General features: G+C 36.7%; 1 long non-coding RNA gene across 22 annotated transcripts in view; it reads right to left on the reverse strand.

Moving 5' to 3' along the window:
- Positions 1–17,394, reverse strand: part of LOC125278327 — a 109,092-nt gene extending 91,698 nt beyond the window's left edge. For 17 of the 22 annotated variants that reach the window (XR_007187105.1, XR_007187097.1, XR_007187094.1 and 14 more), the window contains exons 1-2: positions 6,722–7,140; positions 5,655–5,754 (exon numbers count right to left, since the gene is read on the reverse strand). This is a non-coding gene — a long non-coding RNA (uncharacterized LOC125278327). The other 5 variants (XR_007187099.1, XR_007187098.1, XR_007187104.1 and 2 more) reach the window with 5 other exon arrangements.
- Between the last annotated feature and the right edge of the window lie 5 nt (positions 17,395–17,399).

Here is a 17,399-nt window from a genome sequence, read left to right on the forward strand (position 1 = left end):
TCCGAAAATTTATTCTGAGTCAAGTTTTGCCCCACGTCCCAGAATATTTAGCAGTCTAGAGGGTTGCATTCCCTTCCCATTTTCTTTAACATTTACCAGGACTTTCCTCTCACTAGAATCCAAGCTTTGTAGGTAAGATCACAAAAAAAAATTTTCATTCAGGCTTGATTTACAAAGACTGTATCTAAACTTAGCCCAGCTATGCTTAGCACGAAGGTGAGAGATGCTTGGCCCTTGGTGTAATGTGCAGTTATGTGCCATGGAGAAGTGAACAGCAGAGGAATGCACTCATTTGTGCATCAAGGGCTGAGAGGTGTCTTGAAACAAACAGAACACAAAAGAGGCATTATTTACTTACCCCCAAGTTGTTCCAACCCTGTAAGATTTTCATTCATTCATGGAACCCAAAGGGAGAACTTTTGAAGAATACTTAGGGCTTTTTACTGCGCTTAACCCCGGGTTATCGTTATTCTAAACTCAGCCTTTTACCCCGTGTAAAGGAACATTTCACACTTGTAATTTAGTAGCGGGGTTAGCAGTGCTTTTTACCCGGGGTTATGGAACCCTGCTCTGAAGCATTGCAGTGCCAAACTTGTACAGTGTGAAATGATGTAGTGTAAAAATGTTACAGTTAGAAGCTTACCAACAGACAACCAATCGTGTACTCATATTTGCCTGCTTTGGACAGTCATGGAAACACTGCGCTTTGTATATAAACAGTAAATTCAGTGTTTAAAGGGGAAAAATGTCAAATGATGACAGAAAACACAACAATTTGAGTAAAGAAGAGACCATTGCTGTATAGCTGAATTCTATCTGAATTTCACAGTTATTGAACTGAATCAACACTAAACTGACTTGAGCTGAATGATGCTATTGTCATTTTTTTTTTTTTTTAAACTGTTTTACAGCAGAATTTGAATTTGTCTCTTATTTGAAGTTTGCATAGATTCTGTTATTTTTCCATTATTATGAAGCAGCTTTGAAACAATATGTACTGTATAAAGCGCTATATAAATAAAGGGGACTTGACTTTGTGTGAGGAACAAATTAAAATGTGAGTCGTTGTTTAATGTTAATCTTTCTCTCTAGTGAGCTGACTCAATGTTCCCAACTCAAGAACCAGATCGCTTGCAAACGAATCATTAATTTGTGAACTGAATCAACATTTTCATTAAAATGATCTGACTCAATAAAATGATTGTTCACAAATCAGACATCGCTAGTTTTCACATGAGCACACCTATTGCGCTACAACATACATTTTGGTCTGTTTCTTGCACAAAACTATTGTATGACTTAAGAAGATTTATTATATAGCTCATAAGTCATATGGACTATTTTTTTATTATGCTTCTGCATCGTTTTTTTTTTTTTTGAAGTTTGAAAGCCTCAGAGCCCACTCATTGTAACTGCACGGAAAATAGCAAACATTCCTCAGAATTTCTCTTATTATGTTTCATGGAAAAAGTAAAGTAATGTGGGTTTGGAACGACATGAAGATTAGTAAATAAAGTCAGAATTTTCATTTTCGGGTGAACGATTCTTTTAACGAACTAATCCACAAGAACTGATAAATAGTTTAAACAAAACACAAAATGTAAACTTGTTTTACCCAACTTATTTTTAATTTGGAATATAATCTGCCAATGCATTTGAATGTGTTTGAATTTGCACCACTGAGAATATATACAATCAGAGCACTGGTGCATGTCACAATTTTTATGTTGATCAGATTTTACTTAACTCACCCCTTAATTTGGGGGGAAAAAAAGGAATCTGTTCCCAATACAATTAACAACAGTACATTTTTCCTCAATACTTCAGTAACTTTATAGTAATGTACATCATTTAAATTATTTGCATTCAAGATCTCAGTGAGATTTGACAAAGAATGTTGATAGCAGTATCCCAATTACAGTTCATGTAATGAAAAGCAGACCCCCTAAAAAAACCCAAACTATGATTTCTAAAAATGCTGAAAGCTTTTGCACATGTACATCTGCAGAAGGCAGAGAAGTCTGAGAAAAGACAAGGCATTAAAGACCGGTTCATTATCTTATTATCCACTTACTAAACCTCATGTAATGAGCAAAGGGATGTGCTCTAAAATTAATGAGTGGCGTCTTGGGTTGCATCCCTCTACTAAGAATAAACCATCGTGCAAGGCGGCATGGTGTGCAAAACCACGATGCGGGATACAGCAAGGCCTGTGTTTGTGCACACAGGCTGCATATTAAAAAGGAAGGACACGCCACACAGTCCAAATTATCTGATTAAAGGAGAGGTGGAACAAGGACAGATGGTCCACAGGCTCAGCTGTCTGGGAGGAATTACCATCAGAGTCCAGAACCACGGAGAACTTGAAAACAAGACTGTCCTCAGATACTTGTGTGGGGGACAAATATTAGCCTTGATGTCAGAACATTGAGGAATTCACAAACTGTCCCTGAACTTGTCCGGAAAGAAGCACTACGGTCATTTGTATGCGTGGAGCCTATGTCTACACCAGCTCTCCTGCTGTTGCTAAGGCTCTTTCGGCTGGATGGGACAGGGACATTTATTGAAATGGATGTGAGAAGGAAACAAAACATGCCTGGACTGACAATAATGACTCTCTTCTCTCTTTCTACAGTGCTGATGAAGTCCATTTGAAAAGCAGAGGCTGAAATGCCAGCAAACTCCTAGCAAACAGGCTTTCTCTCTCTCCTTCTTGCTTTGCTGTGCTAGTATCAAAGTTATACCGACCCTGCCTGTCTGAAACTTTGTCTATGGACTGCCACATTGGATCTAATCTGAATCATACTGGCTTACACAACATTTAAAAGCTACAACTGTAATGTTTAGAAACAGAAGGCCTGTCAGTGTCCATGCAGTACTTATAAGTGAAGTGTCTATTTTTTCAATGTTAAAATAATTCTTAAATTGCAGCTTTATATGGAGTGACAACTACAAGTAAGCCATTCATAGGATGACTGCTAACAAAGTGTAAACACTTTCAACATTACTCTTTTTGTTTGTTTGAAGAATCCAACAATGCCGTGAGTATGGGGCAGGACTACCTGTTTGACCTGACGGTAGAAAATAGGGCATGAAAGGGGCAGAACAATTGTTTGGGAAGCATGCTTGGAATCTTGCTATGGCTTATTATTGCTCATATTCTGTATCTTTTTATATATGCTCAAAACATGCAGCTTATCTGTGGAATCATTATTCTGGCAGGCAATACAACCATCAAACAAAATCCATAACCATATATCTTCGTGGTTAAACGGATCATTGTTGATCCGTACGGACCAGGCCCCACGGTTCGGCGCGCATGTGATTTGTGGATTAATTGCAAGTTTGACCTCCATAGAGTGAAAGGTTATAATTTGCACGTTTTGTCTTGCTAGTTTACACATTCAACAGATTTTAAACCATCCCACACAGCAGGAGACTCCTATGCGGATCCGCATTCAAGTCGCAAAACCCGTGTGACTATCACATTCGTTTTGGCGCCGCCCAGAGGATCAACTCCGCCTCCGGGCGGCGCCGTAAATTCTACTGTAAATCAGCGAATCCTGAGCGGACCCACACGCACCTCTACTGTAACGGTTGTATCAATTTGCAGGTCCCAAACGGACCCGCCGCGGAGGTAAGGTTTTAATCGCGGACGCAGCGCAGAGCCACGGCAGGTCCGCGATCCACCTTCGTTGTGGATCCGTCACTGCGCGCTACGGGTCCGTTCGCAGATACGTTCAGGAAGCCGCGATACCTCTGCGGCCGATCCGCCGCGGAGTTCTTTTGCTGTGAGGGATTCCAGCACTGGAAGAGGCAAAGGAGAATTTAGTGTGGAACTCGCACACTGTTATCTGTTCGCACAGCCGCACACACCCGAAGCACGCACGCACAGAGGCGCATTAGCGTGAGAACTCCAAATTGATTCCTTTTTCATGTCTCCATGCACTTGGATGGACACATGCACACAAAATATTATCTAAATACCTGTCACGGCAAGTATTCTCGTAAACACAGTCGGTTATGTTTTAAAAGTGAATGTAAACAGTTGAGAAAGAAATCGGATGTGTATCATTATATCGGATCCGTGCATGAGGTCTTAAAGTGACAGCATCCTATAAATACCTGCAGTCGACTATTAACGTTAATCAAGTAACAAAACACAGCTTTAACAAAGATTAATCTATATTAAATTTATACAGTGAACAAACATAGTGTTATTTTACATTTAATTACATTTCTGTACCTGAAATGACTTAGACCGTACTTTATTTGTAACTTTGTTATATTGTATTTATCTATTATTGTAAGTAGTGTATTTGTTCTTTTTACTGACGGTTCACTTGACTTTAATAATGTTTATTAGTTAGGCTAGTAGGTTTGCTGTGGTATCAGAGTTCTTAAAGTGTGCTTTAAGTAATAAATGGAAAACAAAGTTACCCCCCACCCCCCAAAGTTTTTTCTTTTTTCTTTCTGATCCGAAACATTATCTGATCTGTGACTTAAAAACCGTAATATGATCCAAACCGTGAGTTTTGTGATCCGTTGAACCACTAATATGTCTATGGATCAAAACATCTTTAAGACTTGAGGATTAGCTCTTTTGACTTGCCTAACAAAAGCCTAACAATGGCCAATTGCAAGCGCCTAGAAATCACCTCGCAACCACTCAGAACACTTTATCAAATATTGGGAACGCTGTCAGGCTTTCCAGTAACTCACATCAGTGGTTGAGTCAATGTTGCGCTGTCAGGGTGGTTAAGATGCTTAAGCAAACAAAGTTTTGATACTGCCACAGTGTGGTCTAACCTACAAAAGCCTTACATAAGTGTTGCCTCTGCATTTTAAATGGACAGTTCACCCAAAAATGAAAATTCTGTCATCATTACTTGTTGCTCCAAACCTAAATTAACTTTTATAGTATAGTGTACTTTCTCCACCCAAAAAAAATTAAAATTCTTTTATAATTTTTAAGAAATTAATACTTCTATTCAGCAAGAATGCATTCAATTAGTCAGTGACAGTAAAGAGCCAAAACATGTTAGAATGATTTCTGAAGGATCATGTGACACTAAAGACTGGAGTAATGATGCTGAAAATTCAGCTTTGCCATCACAGCAATAAATTATATTTTAAAATATATTAAAAACTTTTACTGTATTTTTGACCAAATAAATGCAGTCTCTGTGAGCATAAGAGACTTCTTTCAAAAACACTGGAAATTCGTACTGATCCCAAACCTTTGAACGGCAACGCATATTAAAAAAAAAAAAAAAAAATTACACATGCTTTAAGCACCAGATTGTCTAGACGAAAAGAAATTAAGCAAGAGTGCTGCCATGCCACCTAACTGTCAGTTAAGATAAAATACTAATTTATCCCAGTTCACACTTTCCATAGACCTTCATGCCCTCCATTTATCTTCTGAACCATGTGAGACTGCTTAACATTTTTCAAACCACAGACACATACCTCTGGAAATCCACCACATGATTAGTCACAAGAGGTAATGCATGTTTTATCTAACAATACTTTGATTAAATATATCCTTTTAATAAAAATAGCAGTCTTGTTCCTAATGATCCCGTTTATTGGTCCCAAACCATATTTATGTAAATCTTGCAACAGTACACAGGTGTGAGAAGAATTCATACCTGAATCACTCAATCCTATTACGGTTCAAAGCAGTGGTTCTCAACTGGTTCGACCCTGGGACCCAAATTTCCCCATTGGCCATGACCCAATTTTTTGTTCCTAAAAAACAAAAAATTATAAAAACCATGCAAATTTATTTAACAAAAATGGTTGACACACACACACACACACAAGTACTGTCCCACTTTACTTTACATACACATAATTGTAAGGATATGACTAATGCTGAAACAGTATAATAGAAGTCCCAGACTAGCTTTTGTTAATAAAGTTAGTAAGTTGGTATGAGCCAACACAGTCATTTAAAATACACAAAATAACACAAAGTGAGAATTAAGTGGTATTATGGAGTTATTATGGAAATGATAAATACACAATACTAACCATGAACTGTCAATAAAACATATGGACACTGATCCTGATGAACAGAACGAGTATCACACCTTCATGCAAATCCTTCCCATCTAACACACGAAGTTATGAAATTTATTGGTACTTTTTGGTAATTCTTGACTTACTAATTGACATAGTGAAGTGATATAGACTACATCGCGCGAGGGTATGCGTCGACGTCACTTTCCCGCCGAAAACGCGCTCCCTCAGCTGGACTGAGTGGCTAAAAAACCTGCCGCGTGACTGGATTTAATAGGGGAAACTGCGAAAACTCAAGTAAAACAAACGATTACACTAAAGGTTGGACTCGAAAGTGTTCCTTGCAACTTGTCAAATAAACCTAATCCATGGATATTGACATGCAGCCAGGAATCGTGTTTCCTGACATTTATATGCCTGTTATCGACGCCGGGGAAATGCATAAAGCAAATCTGCCTGTGAATATTTGATATAACTACAATATAGGCAGGTTTAAATCCGCGTAATCACTTATATCAATGTTATATATATCGTCATATTGTCCAGCCCTAAAATATATATAGTTTTATAGTATAGTTTTTGTCAGTGTTTATTTAAAAACACCCAATTATGCAGAATATAAGATGGAAAATATTTAATTGATGAGTTGTCAACATAATATATAACAATTCAATATATACGGTATGATTTTTACCTCAAAATCCAACAATTCCACACAAAATGATAACTCCAAATCCATGTTTCTCTGCCTGGAGTCCAGCTGTTTCTGTGAATTGCAGTGATCCATTTGCTTCTTTCTTCTGTAGCTTTCGGCACTCTTTAAATATAGTCAGTCAGTCGCAAAGCTCTTTTCCGTTTTGGATGTGTTTTGTGTGTTTTTCGCGACATTCACGCTGAAAACCAATGCTGCCGCGCTCGGTCTTTTGCCACTCAGTGGGTGTGACGCAGTCGTAACGGTCGACGTCGACGTCACGTGCATACCCTCGAGCACAGTATGACGTCTGACAGGACAGGAAAATTCGAGAAAAGTCTCGAGGTGAGACTCGAGACTTATTTTCGTAACTTGTTACAATATAAACGCTAGAGTAATGACACTGACATACAGCCTGACAACATCTCACCTGACAGCAGATATTAAATCACGATAACGCGTTTTTCCCAGGAACTCTTTAAACTGACAGAAAAGAGTCAACAGCTTTCAGGTACGTCTTTCAAAATAAAAGTCTCGATTCAGAAAAAAAAAAAAAAAAATCCGTTCCATTGATTGCACTGCACACTCCGCGAGTCCGCGACCCAGCATTTGAGAAACACTGGTCCAAAGGATCATCCATATTATAGGCCCATCATGGTCTGCAAAAAAAGACCTTTAGAACAAACAGATTTTCTTTTTAAAATTAGCATAACTGTGTGCATGTGTTGCAGAAAATGTTGTATCCTATGTTATGGAAAAAGTTTGGGCTTATTTAATCCCTGTGTTTCAGGTTTTTGTTGTTATTTGAATGAAATTCATATGGCTGAAAAGGAGCATTTTTTATTGCGTCTCTCATAGCTATTTCTATTAAAGGTTCAGGTTCACAAGTGGAACGCAGCAACCCCACTAAGTCGTTATAAAATGAGTAAGTGTCACCATAACAGCTTTTAGAGTCCTTTAGGCCTTTTCTGGATGATCCACAACACATAAACACACTGCCAAGGCTTGTAAACCATGGTCCTTATTCTCAAGGGATGGCATAAAACTGAACTCCATCACTGGCAAAAAGTAAAATAAAATAATTATAATTTTCTTAAAATATAAAACATGCATAAAAGAAGATACATTTACTGTATATCAGAAGCAAAATTAAGGGATTAGTTCAATTCTGAATGAAAATTTCCTAGTAATTTACTCACCCCCATGTTATCCAAAATGTTCATGTCTTTCTTTCTTCAGTTGAAAAGAAATTAAGATTTTTGAGGAAAACATTCCTGGATTTTTCTCCATATAGTGGACTTCAGTGGGATTCATCGGGTGGAAGGTCTAAATTGCCATTTCAGTGCAACTTCAAAGCGCTTTACATGATCCGAGGAATAAGGGTCTTATCTAGTGATAGGTCATTTTCAAAAAAAAAAATAAATAATTATATACTTTTTAACCACAAATGCTCATCTTGCACTGCTCTGTGATCCACCACGCATGACATAATCACGTTACAAAGGTCACGCGTGACGTAGGTGAAAGTACAGATCCAGTGTCTACAAAGTGAACTTGCAAAGATTTAGCCAAATGCCCTTTACAAAAAAAAAAAAGGTAAAACAATGATATCAGATGATTTTGAGTTTTTGATGTGACCGATCGTTTTGCTAGATAAAACCCTTATTCCTCGTCTGGAATTGTGTAAAGTGCTTTGAAGCTGCATTGAAACTGCAATTTGGACCTTCTACCCGGTGTACCCCACTGAAGTCCACTATATGGAGAAAAATCCTGGAATGTTTTCCTCAAAAACCTTAATTTCTTTTCAGCTGAAGAAAGAAAGACATGACCATCTTGGATGATATGGGGGTGAGTAATTTATCAGGAAATTTTAATTCTGAAGTGAACTAATCTTTCAAGATTATTAAAGGCAAATCTTACTATTTTTTTCTTCAAAGTGCTTTTTCTTCATTCAAGCACAAGCAAACAAACATAACTTAAGCAAAAATGTTAAAAATAAATAAATGTTGATGCGGTACCAAAAAAATACCTTAACAATTTTTTTGAAAATATTTTACAGAAATTTTGATTCATAAGTAAACTGACTATGTTTGAAAGATATTTTGATATTTTCACTGGAAACAAGACAAAAACAGACTAAAACTTATTTCTTGCAGTGTAACAGGACGTTACCTGTTCTAACAAACTCTTTGATATATGAGCTTCCCTCTCCCACGAATGGGCCAAGTGCAAGAGACCACCCACTAAATAGCCCCCAGCTGCAGCGTTTTTCTCACCGTGTGTTGAGGTCGGATGCGAGTGGTACACAGAGTAGAGTTTTACAGAGGTCACCGGGTTGACACATAGCTTTTACATGGTGAATGTGCCACATTGAATCACTCAGTAATTTTTTTTATGCCTGCCTCTTTGCAAAGAGCCCAAACCCTCAGCTCTCTGCCGCACAGCTTCACCGGTGACCACATCGATTTTATAGTATTTCTTGGCTGACTCCAGAACACCAGTCATTTGGTGATGCAGTGAACTAAAGCTTCTCTCATGCTTTATCGTCGGAAAGCATCTCCACTACGCTGCACAAACAGCAGCAGGCGGCCAAACCACAGAGGGCCTCTCAAATTAAACGCTTATTTAAATCAAAGTGAAAAGTGAGTGCTGAGCTTTGTTGTCTTAAGAATGAAAGAAGGGAACTTCAGAAATATGTGATGCTAAAGCATAAGATGATAAAGCACTGTGCAAGCTTCAACACATGTAATATAGTGCACCAATACACAAGTGACTCTTAAAGGGATAGTTCACCCAAAAATGAAAATTCTGTCATACTCCCTCAAGTAGTTCCAAACCAGTATGAATTTCTTTGTTCTGCTAAATACAAAGAAAGATATTTGGAAGAATGTCAGTAACCAAACAGATCATGCCCCCCATTTACTACTATAGTAGGAAAAATAAATACTATGGTCAATGGGGGACGAGATCTGTTTGGTTAAATATGCTCAGACATTAGAGTAAGAAAAGAAAAGGTAAAAAAAAAAAAATTCTATATACATTTATTTATAAATAAAACGGTTAGTTCCTGTCCTTGATGCTGTGTTTTTTTCACGATAAAACATGGCTATAACCGCTTCACCCAACGGTTCTGTATATCACTACACAACACCCTTAGCAACCACAAAAAGCAGCGTAAACTGTAGTTCTCAATTGATATTGTTCATTGAAGCTTACTGTATTATGTAGAAGAGTATTGTGAGAAAGAGACCGAGTGAGCGAGTTTATTACCTGCATTCAGATTTAGCATTTTCCTTCAGGTCAGTCCTATGTTCATAATAAAAAAAAATCTGTTTAAATGTCCGATGTATTATCTTTTCTTTTTAACAGTTAAGGGGTTTTCCCGTGACTGACAGCAGTAGTCAAAGCATTTGTCAGTTGCGTTTTGTTCCATGTTCATAACAATTCAGTCTTTCGAATGTAAGTCTACTGACTGACACACTCATAAAGACAGCCTTTGCCGCCATCTAATGGTGTAATAATGTAACTTCTGTTGCTGTTCACGGTCAGGGACTATTTTTTCCGGTAGAGGGAAGGCTTTTAGTAAGAGTTTACTTCATGAAAGTTGCATTGTTACATATTTTTGGCTTTAATATTTGTATTGTGTGGTAACTATTTTATAAAAGCAATAAGGTATGAGAGGCTAGTGCTGTATCGTGAATAAGTCACGGCTGAAGGGGTTGTAGGCACTCCGCTTCGCGTTGTGCCTAACAACACCCTTCAGCTGTGACTTATTCACGATACAGCACAGCCTCTCATACCTTATTGCTTACACACACACACACACATATATATATATATATATATATATATATATATATATATATATATATATATATATATATATATATATATATATATATATATATATATATATATATATATAGTGTAAAAAAATCTGACAATAGCAGATAAATAAAAGAACTTATTTATGTTTTGTTTTTTGCTAGCCTGAAAAAATTGAACACATGGGCTTTAATTGTCTCACTATTACTGTTAATCTGTTGTTGTATAATGCCTACAAGGTACCAAGGCATTTCTTTGAAACAACCGGAACAGTATCTTGGCTCTGCAATAAAATGTTGATTCCAGTAACTGCAAATACATCCAGACTCTGAGCTGTAAAAAGCAGTGGGCATAATAAAATTGATTCAATGATTAATTATTGAGCTATTCACAATTTTACAAGAGAACACCAGGTTCTTTTATTGAGCCCTTGCTTATTTCATGTAAGGCCAAAAAAAAAAAAACACTACATTTGCACTCTGAACAATACATAATTTCATATAAGAATTTGTGCACATGATGGGAACTCGTAAAACTGTGCTATTCTTAGACTTCCATAAAAATCAGTTTTGACAACTACCAATAACAACATTACAAGAAGAAAATCAAAAGGAAATTTGATGGGTACTACAATGTAAACATTTCTCAAAGAAAGAAGCAATATTGCCATGGATAGACAGAGAAACAGTAAAATTAAAAAATACTAATTACTCATTCTATATTCAAATGCCCCAAATACACTGTTGGCAGGGTTTTAAATTGGGTCGAAAAAATGCATTTGTTGGCAGTTAATATATCAATCCATTCCCTTTCCTCTATGCTCCAGTCCAATTTTTGTTAATTCTACATTTAGCACATGCTCACAAAATCTTTAGTTAAATAAAGCACCGTTCACACCAAGAACAATAACTATAAAGATAACTATTTGCGTCCACGCCAGCGGACAGTATCATTGTTTATTTCAAACACTTGTTTGTCTGTCACTTTAAATGCTCGAGCTCATTACAGCAGGATGGATCCTGATTGGTCAGCTGGATAAAATCGTTCTGAAAGTGATTCCAATGATATTATTTCTCTGTGCCGTTATCGCTATAGCTGTGGTGTGAACTCTGCTATTCTTTAATATTGAGAACGGTTTTTAGAACTATATATTTATCGTTATCTTTATATTTATCGTCCTTGGTGTGAACTGGCCTTAATACTTCCCTCTAGTCATCACCAGAAACTTGTCGAGGACACCAGAATTACCACAACCTGATTCCAAAGCGCCAAGTTAACCTCAAGATGTGGAAAAAAGTAAAATGATAAGACAGGAAAAAACAGTACACTTTCATTATATTTAAGCGCTGTCCTAAACAGAGCAAAATTCCATGTCAGTTATAAAACAGTGTTGGGATTTATCACCCATAAGCCCTTTCATTCCAACTCTCACCTGACGTACATGGTGTCATGAGGTTCAGTCAAGGATGGAATCATGTTGGAAACTTTGCTTTGCGTTCCCAGGATGAATTTTCCATTTCATACTGAATTTGTGTTGTTATTATTATTATTCAATTATATGCAGTAAAAAATGTGAACCACCTGCCACAGAGCCTTCGGGGGGAGAAGGGAAACGTCTGTTCTCAGGGAGCGGATTGATTCCCGTTCCCTCCTCCAGCTCCCAACTAAACCCAGACCTCTTTCTTCAGTACTGCCCTGTTAATCATTTGGAATCCATATTAATAAATGCCTTATGTTTGCTTGGGCCTGTCCAAAGGCATTAAGCACTTTGTTTGTGTGGCTTGATACAATTCCAATGATATCCTAAATAAAAAGAGATAAACCTTCCTTTTCCCAAGAGTCGACGGCATCACTCTGCAGGAGGCACTTTGCTGCCGTTTCTTGCTGCATTTAAGTGGAATTTCCTAATCATAAACTTCCATTACTGAATAACTCAAGACCACTAAAATGAAAGCGCTGATAGACCACCTGAGTATTCAGACATATATTAGCCATCTTAAACTACCAGGTCTTAACCACATCCATTGTTTTCTGTTCCAGTTTTACTGGGAGAAATGTGGGTCTATGCTGAATATTGCTCTGGAAGCAATTTGTTGAACTCACACATGACTAACGCTATTATGCATCATCATTGTCCATCATCTCAGTAGGCTAAAAAACTATTTTAAAAGCAAATGAAAGAATCGGTATTACACACTTACATATTGTTACAGATTATGAATCAAAGCCGCAATATCTGATCACTGAGGTTTAGCTCACTGAATGAAATGAAAGCAGAAAAAATTCAGATGCATTTACAATTACAAAGACAGACACCAAGTAAACCAACTTTCAAAACAAACTTTCCTAATCTATGATGGACTGGGAATCAGAATGTTAACGCTGCAGTCCTTAAAATGTTGCCTCTTTGTTGCCATCTCTGTTCAAAACCTGCAATTGCAGTTATTTGCAAAATTATCATCTTTACATGGGTTGTGCAATGGCACGGCTCCTCAGCGCGGATAAATCTAATGCTTTGAGGAGAATGTGTGACTGTCAGTCACCAAACTGGTGAATATTATACTTCAGAATCACAGATTGCAGTCTTGGACGTATGACCAAAATAAGAATTTTCACCGGAAAATGTCATCTGAACAAGTAAGTAACAAATCTGCCAGTTTTGTTCTGACTGACTGAGAAAAAAAAAAGCATTACAATAAATCGTGCTGCCAATGGTGAAAATCTAATGATTGCTTAGCTCGGATCATGTCAAACCATGCAAATTATTATTATTGTAATACTTTGTTCTCAAATTGTTAATGTTAACAACATCAGCATTGTGTGACTACATGTGTATTAGCGTTACCTGTAGATTTCAAATTCTGTACAGTCTAATCTCTAACTGTGTGTTCACACCGCCGGCGGCGAGAGTGTCAAAGTGACGCTAGTCATTCATTTTCAATGAGAGCCGGCGGCGAGCTCCGGCGAGAGCGGCGCGGCGCGTCTTGGACGGTGAGAGCGTCGAGGAGAGTTGAAATCAGGTTAACTTTATGGTAATGAGCTACGACGCGGTTCGGCGGCAACCAATTGGAATGTAGAGGTCCTCGCTTGAGAGGCTTCCGATTGGTTGACGCGACTTGTCATTTACTTTGACCCTCCCGTCGGCGGCGGTTTGAACAAACAGTACAGCGTTGTTGGCAGGGCGGCCAAGGCGACTGTTGACGCTCTCGCCGGCGGCGGTGTGAACGCACAGTAATTTTCCAGTTGTCATACCATACAATCCACCATCAAAATAAGTTTAATTATTCCAGCTGTTTAGTTACAGACAGCAGCTTTAAATCTCAGATCTGATTTCTATGAAAGCAAAAAAATTAAAAGCAGCAACTGCAAGAAAAAGTCACTATTGTGAAATATTAAGTTGCAATTAAGAGAAATAAAGTCAGGATTACAAGAAACATTCACAATTGTGAGATATAAATTCACAATGTGAACTTTAAAGTCCCGATTGTGAGAAACAATTGCGAGATATAAAATCACAATCACAAGAAATTAGATATAAAATTACTTTTACTCTGAGGTCGAAATGGGCTTCAAACTGAACAAAATTCATAGACTACTGTTCAAAAGTTTGGGGTTAGTCAGTAAGTTTTTTAGTACTTTTATATTTAGAAACTATGCATTAAATAAATCTAAAATGACAGTAAACACTTTAACATTGTTACAAAATTCCATTTCAAATAAATGCTGTAATTTTGATCAAAGAATCCTATTTTTCAAAGGTTTCCACAAAAATATTAAGCAGCACAACTGTCAACATTGATAATAAAAAATGCCTCGTGCAGCAAATCAGCATATTATTACAGATTTCTGAAGGATCATGTGGAGTAATGATGCTAAAAATTGAGATTTGCCATAATTGAATAAATGACATTTTAAAATATTTGAAATTGTAATAATAATTCACAAAATTACTGCTTTTATTGTAATTGTATCATATAAATTCAGCCTTGGAGAGCAAAACAGACTTCTTTCAAAAACATTTTTTTTTTTTTTTTTTACTTATCGACCCCAAACTCTTAAACGGTAGTGTACATATACCTATTCATATAAAGTAATCATCTTTATCCCTATGGCAATACATTCCACCCACCACTGCCAAAGTAAGCTAAGGTGTTATTGCCAACTATTGGGAAATTCAGAGACCCTTGGCCTGACTTCACAGGGATTGTTGTTGTCAGATTTTCACCAAAGTAACTGGATATCTTGCTTCACAAATGCACAAGACAAGTACAAATAACTTCAAAAAGCTCCTTAAAGACCTCTTCTGTTGTCAGACCAAGGGTGTGAAGCTGTTCCTGTACCCTTTACTCCTACAAGTTCACTACGTTCTGTTGTTAAAGATCTTTTCACATGACAAAACATAATAAACACAATGTTATCTGATCTTATCGTATCTGAACAAAGCAAAAAACAGGTCACCAAAGAGGTCACTGTCTTTAAACTGATGTAAAACAGCCCAACGATAACTTAATGTCTACATGATTTAGTTTAGATTATTAGAGGAGCGGTAATCAGTTTAGCAATGTTTACTTTAAATTAAAGTTTGATATTGTGTTGGTTTAGACTTATGTTTATCATGCGCATTCTATCCTAATCAAGATTATTTTATGAAGTAACCAACTGTCTTCTTCAAGTAACATCATTACTTGATTTGTGTCCTATGTGCTGCAGAGGTTTACACTTGATTGCAGAATAAATACACACGTGTCTGATATTATCATCTTTTATTCATTTAGACATTTGTATATGCCTCAAAGCACAATGAAGTCCTTAATTAGACATGCATCACCCACATTACTTCAACTAATGGTCAGATTTAATGCCCTGGGAGATGTTTAACACTATTCCTGTGGTTTTGCCTCAGTTCTCAGTAATCTCAATTCATCAGGTAAGATATTTCCGCATGACTCATGATGATCTACATTAGGTTCAGCAGATGAAGCCGAGGTGATGATGATTTGGGGAATTTTAAGTAGATTTTGTTTGAGAAAAAGCCTTTTGCTTCTGGCTCTATTTACACCTGAAATTAACATCCGTCTCAGGGTCCGTTTACACAACACGGTTTTTAACTAAAAACATAAAACTTTTCATGCGTTTTGGCTATTGGGGGTATGAAAATGCAAAGTTTTGAAAACGGGTTTCAAAGTGCACTCTTTTGAAAATTATATCATTATCGTCTCTGTGTAAACTACAAAAAAAATACGAATTTGTGAAAATGGTGATGGCACACCTAACCAAGGGGTCAAGGTTGGGCTGGTTATCCAGTTATCCCTTGCTATAAAATAAAAAGCAAATACACTACTGTTCAAAAGTTTGTGAGTTGGTACGATTTTTTTTTTAAATTTTTTTTTATGAAATCTCTTACACTTACACCAAGGCTGCATTTATATCAAAACTACAGCAAAAACCGTAATGTAGTGAAATATTATTACAATTTAAAAGAACTGTTTTCTATTTTAATATATTTTAAAATGTAATTTATTCCTGTGATTCAAAGCTGAATTTTTAGCATCACTACTCCAGTCTTCATGTCACATGATCTTTCAGATATGCTGATATGGTGCTCAGAAACATTTCTTAATATTATTATTATTATTATTATTATCAATTATTATAATCAAACAGCTGTTTTGCTTAAAGGTGCCCTAGAATTAAATATTAAATTTATATTGGCATAGATGAATAACAAGAGTTCAGTACATGGAAAAGACATACATTGAGTTTCAAACCCCATTGCTTCCTCCTTCTTATATAAATCTCATTTGTTTAAAAGACTTCCGGAAAACATGCGGATCTCAACATAACACCGACTGTTACGTAACAGTCGGGATCATTAATATGTATGACCCCAATATTTGCATATATGCCAGCCCATGTTCAAGGCATTAGACAAGGAAAGGCAGTATTAACGTCTGGATCTGTGCACAGACAAGGTAAGCCAGCAAGAACAACAGCGAAAAATGGCAGATGGAGCATTAATAACTGACATGATCCATGATAGCATGATATTTTTAGTGATATTTGTAAATTGTCTTTCTAAATGTTTCGTTAGCATGTTGCTAATGTACTGTTAAATGTGGTTAAAGTTACCATCGTTTCTTACTGTATTCACGGAGACAAGAGCCGTCGCTATTTTCATTTTTAAACATGTGCAGTCTGTATAATGCATAAACACAACTTCATTCTTTATAAATCTCTCCAACAGTGTAGCATTAGCTGTTAGCCACAGAGCATATAGCCTCAAACTCATACAGAATCAAACGTAAACATCAAAATAAATACTTTACTCACATAATTTGAAGCATGCATACAGCATGCATGACGAACATCTTGTAAAGATCCATTTGAGGGTTATATTAGCTGTGTGAACTTTGTAAATGCACTGTAATATAGTCGAGAGCTTGTGTGGCAGGGAGCACGCGATTTAAAGGGGCGGCGCTGCCAAAATCAGTGTATAGTTAATGATGCCCCAAAATAGGCAGTTCAAAAAATTAATTTAAAAAAAATCTATGGGGTATTTTGAGCTGAAACTTCACAGACACATTCATGAGACACCTTAGACTTATATTACATCTTGTGAAAAAGCATTCTTGGGCACCTTTAATATTTTTGTGAAAACTGATAAATATTTTTTCATGGATGAATAGAAAGTTCAATATCTATTTCATTATATTATAGTTTGGACTGATTCACATGAGACAAATGTTATACTGTTAAAGGGATAGTTCAGCCAAAAATGAAAATTTGATGTTTATCTGCTTACCCCCAGGGCATCCAAGATGTAGGTAACTTTGTTTCTTCAGTAGAACACAAATTA

This window comes from Megalobrama amblycephala, linkage group LG11, assembly GCF_018812025.1.
Source record: "Megalobrama amblycephala isolate DHTTF-2021 linkage group LG11, ASM1881202v1, whole genome shotgun sequence".
Taxonomy (NCBI): Eukaryota; Metazoa; Chordata; class Actinopteri; order Cypriniformes; family Xenocyprididae; genus Megalobrama; species Megalobrama amblycephala.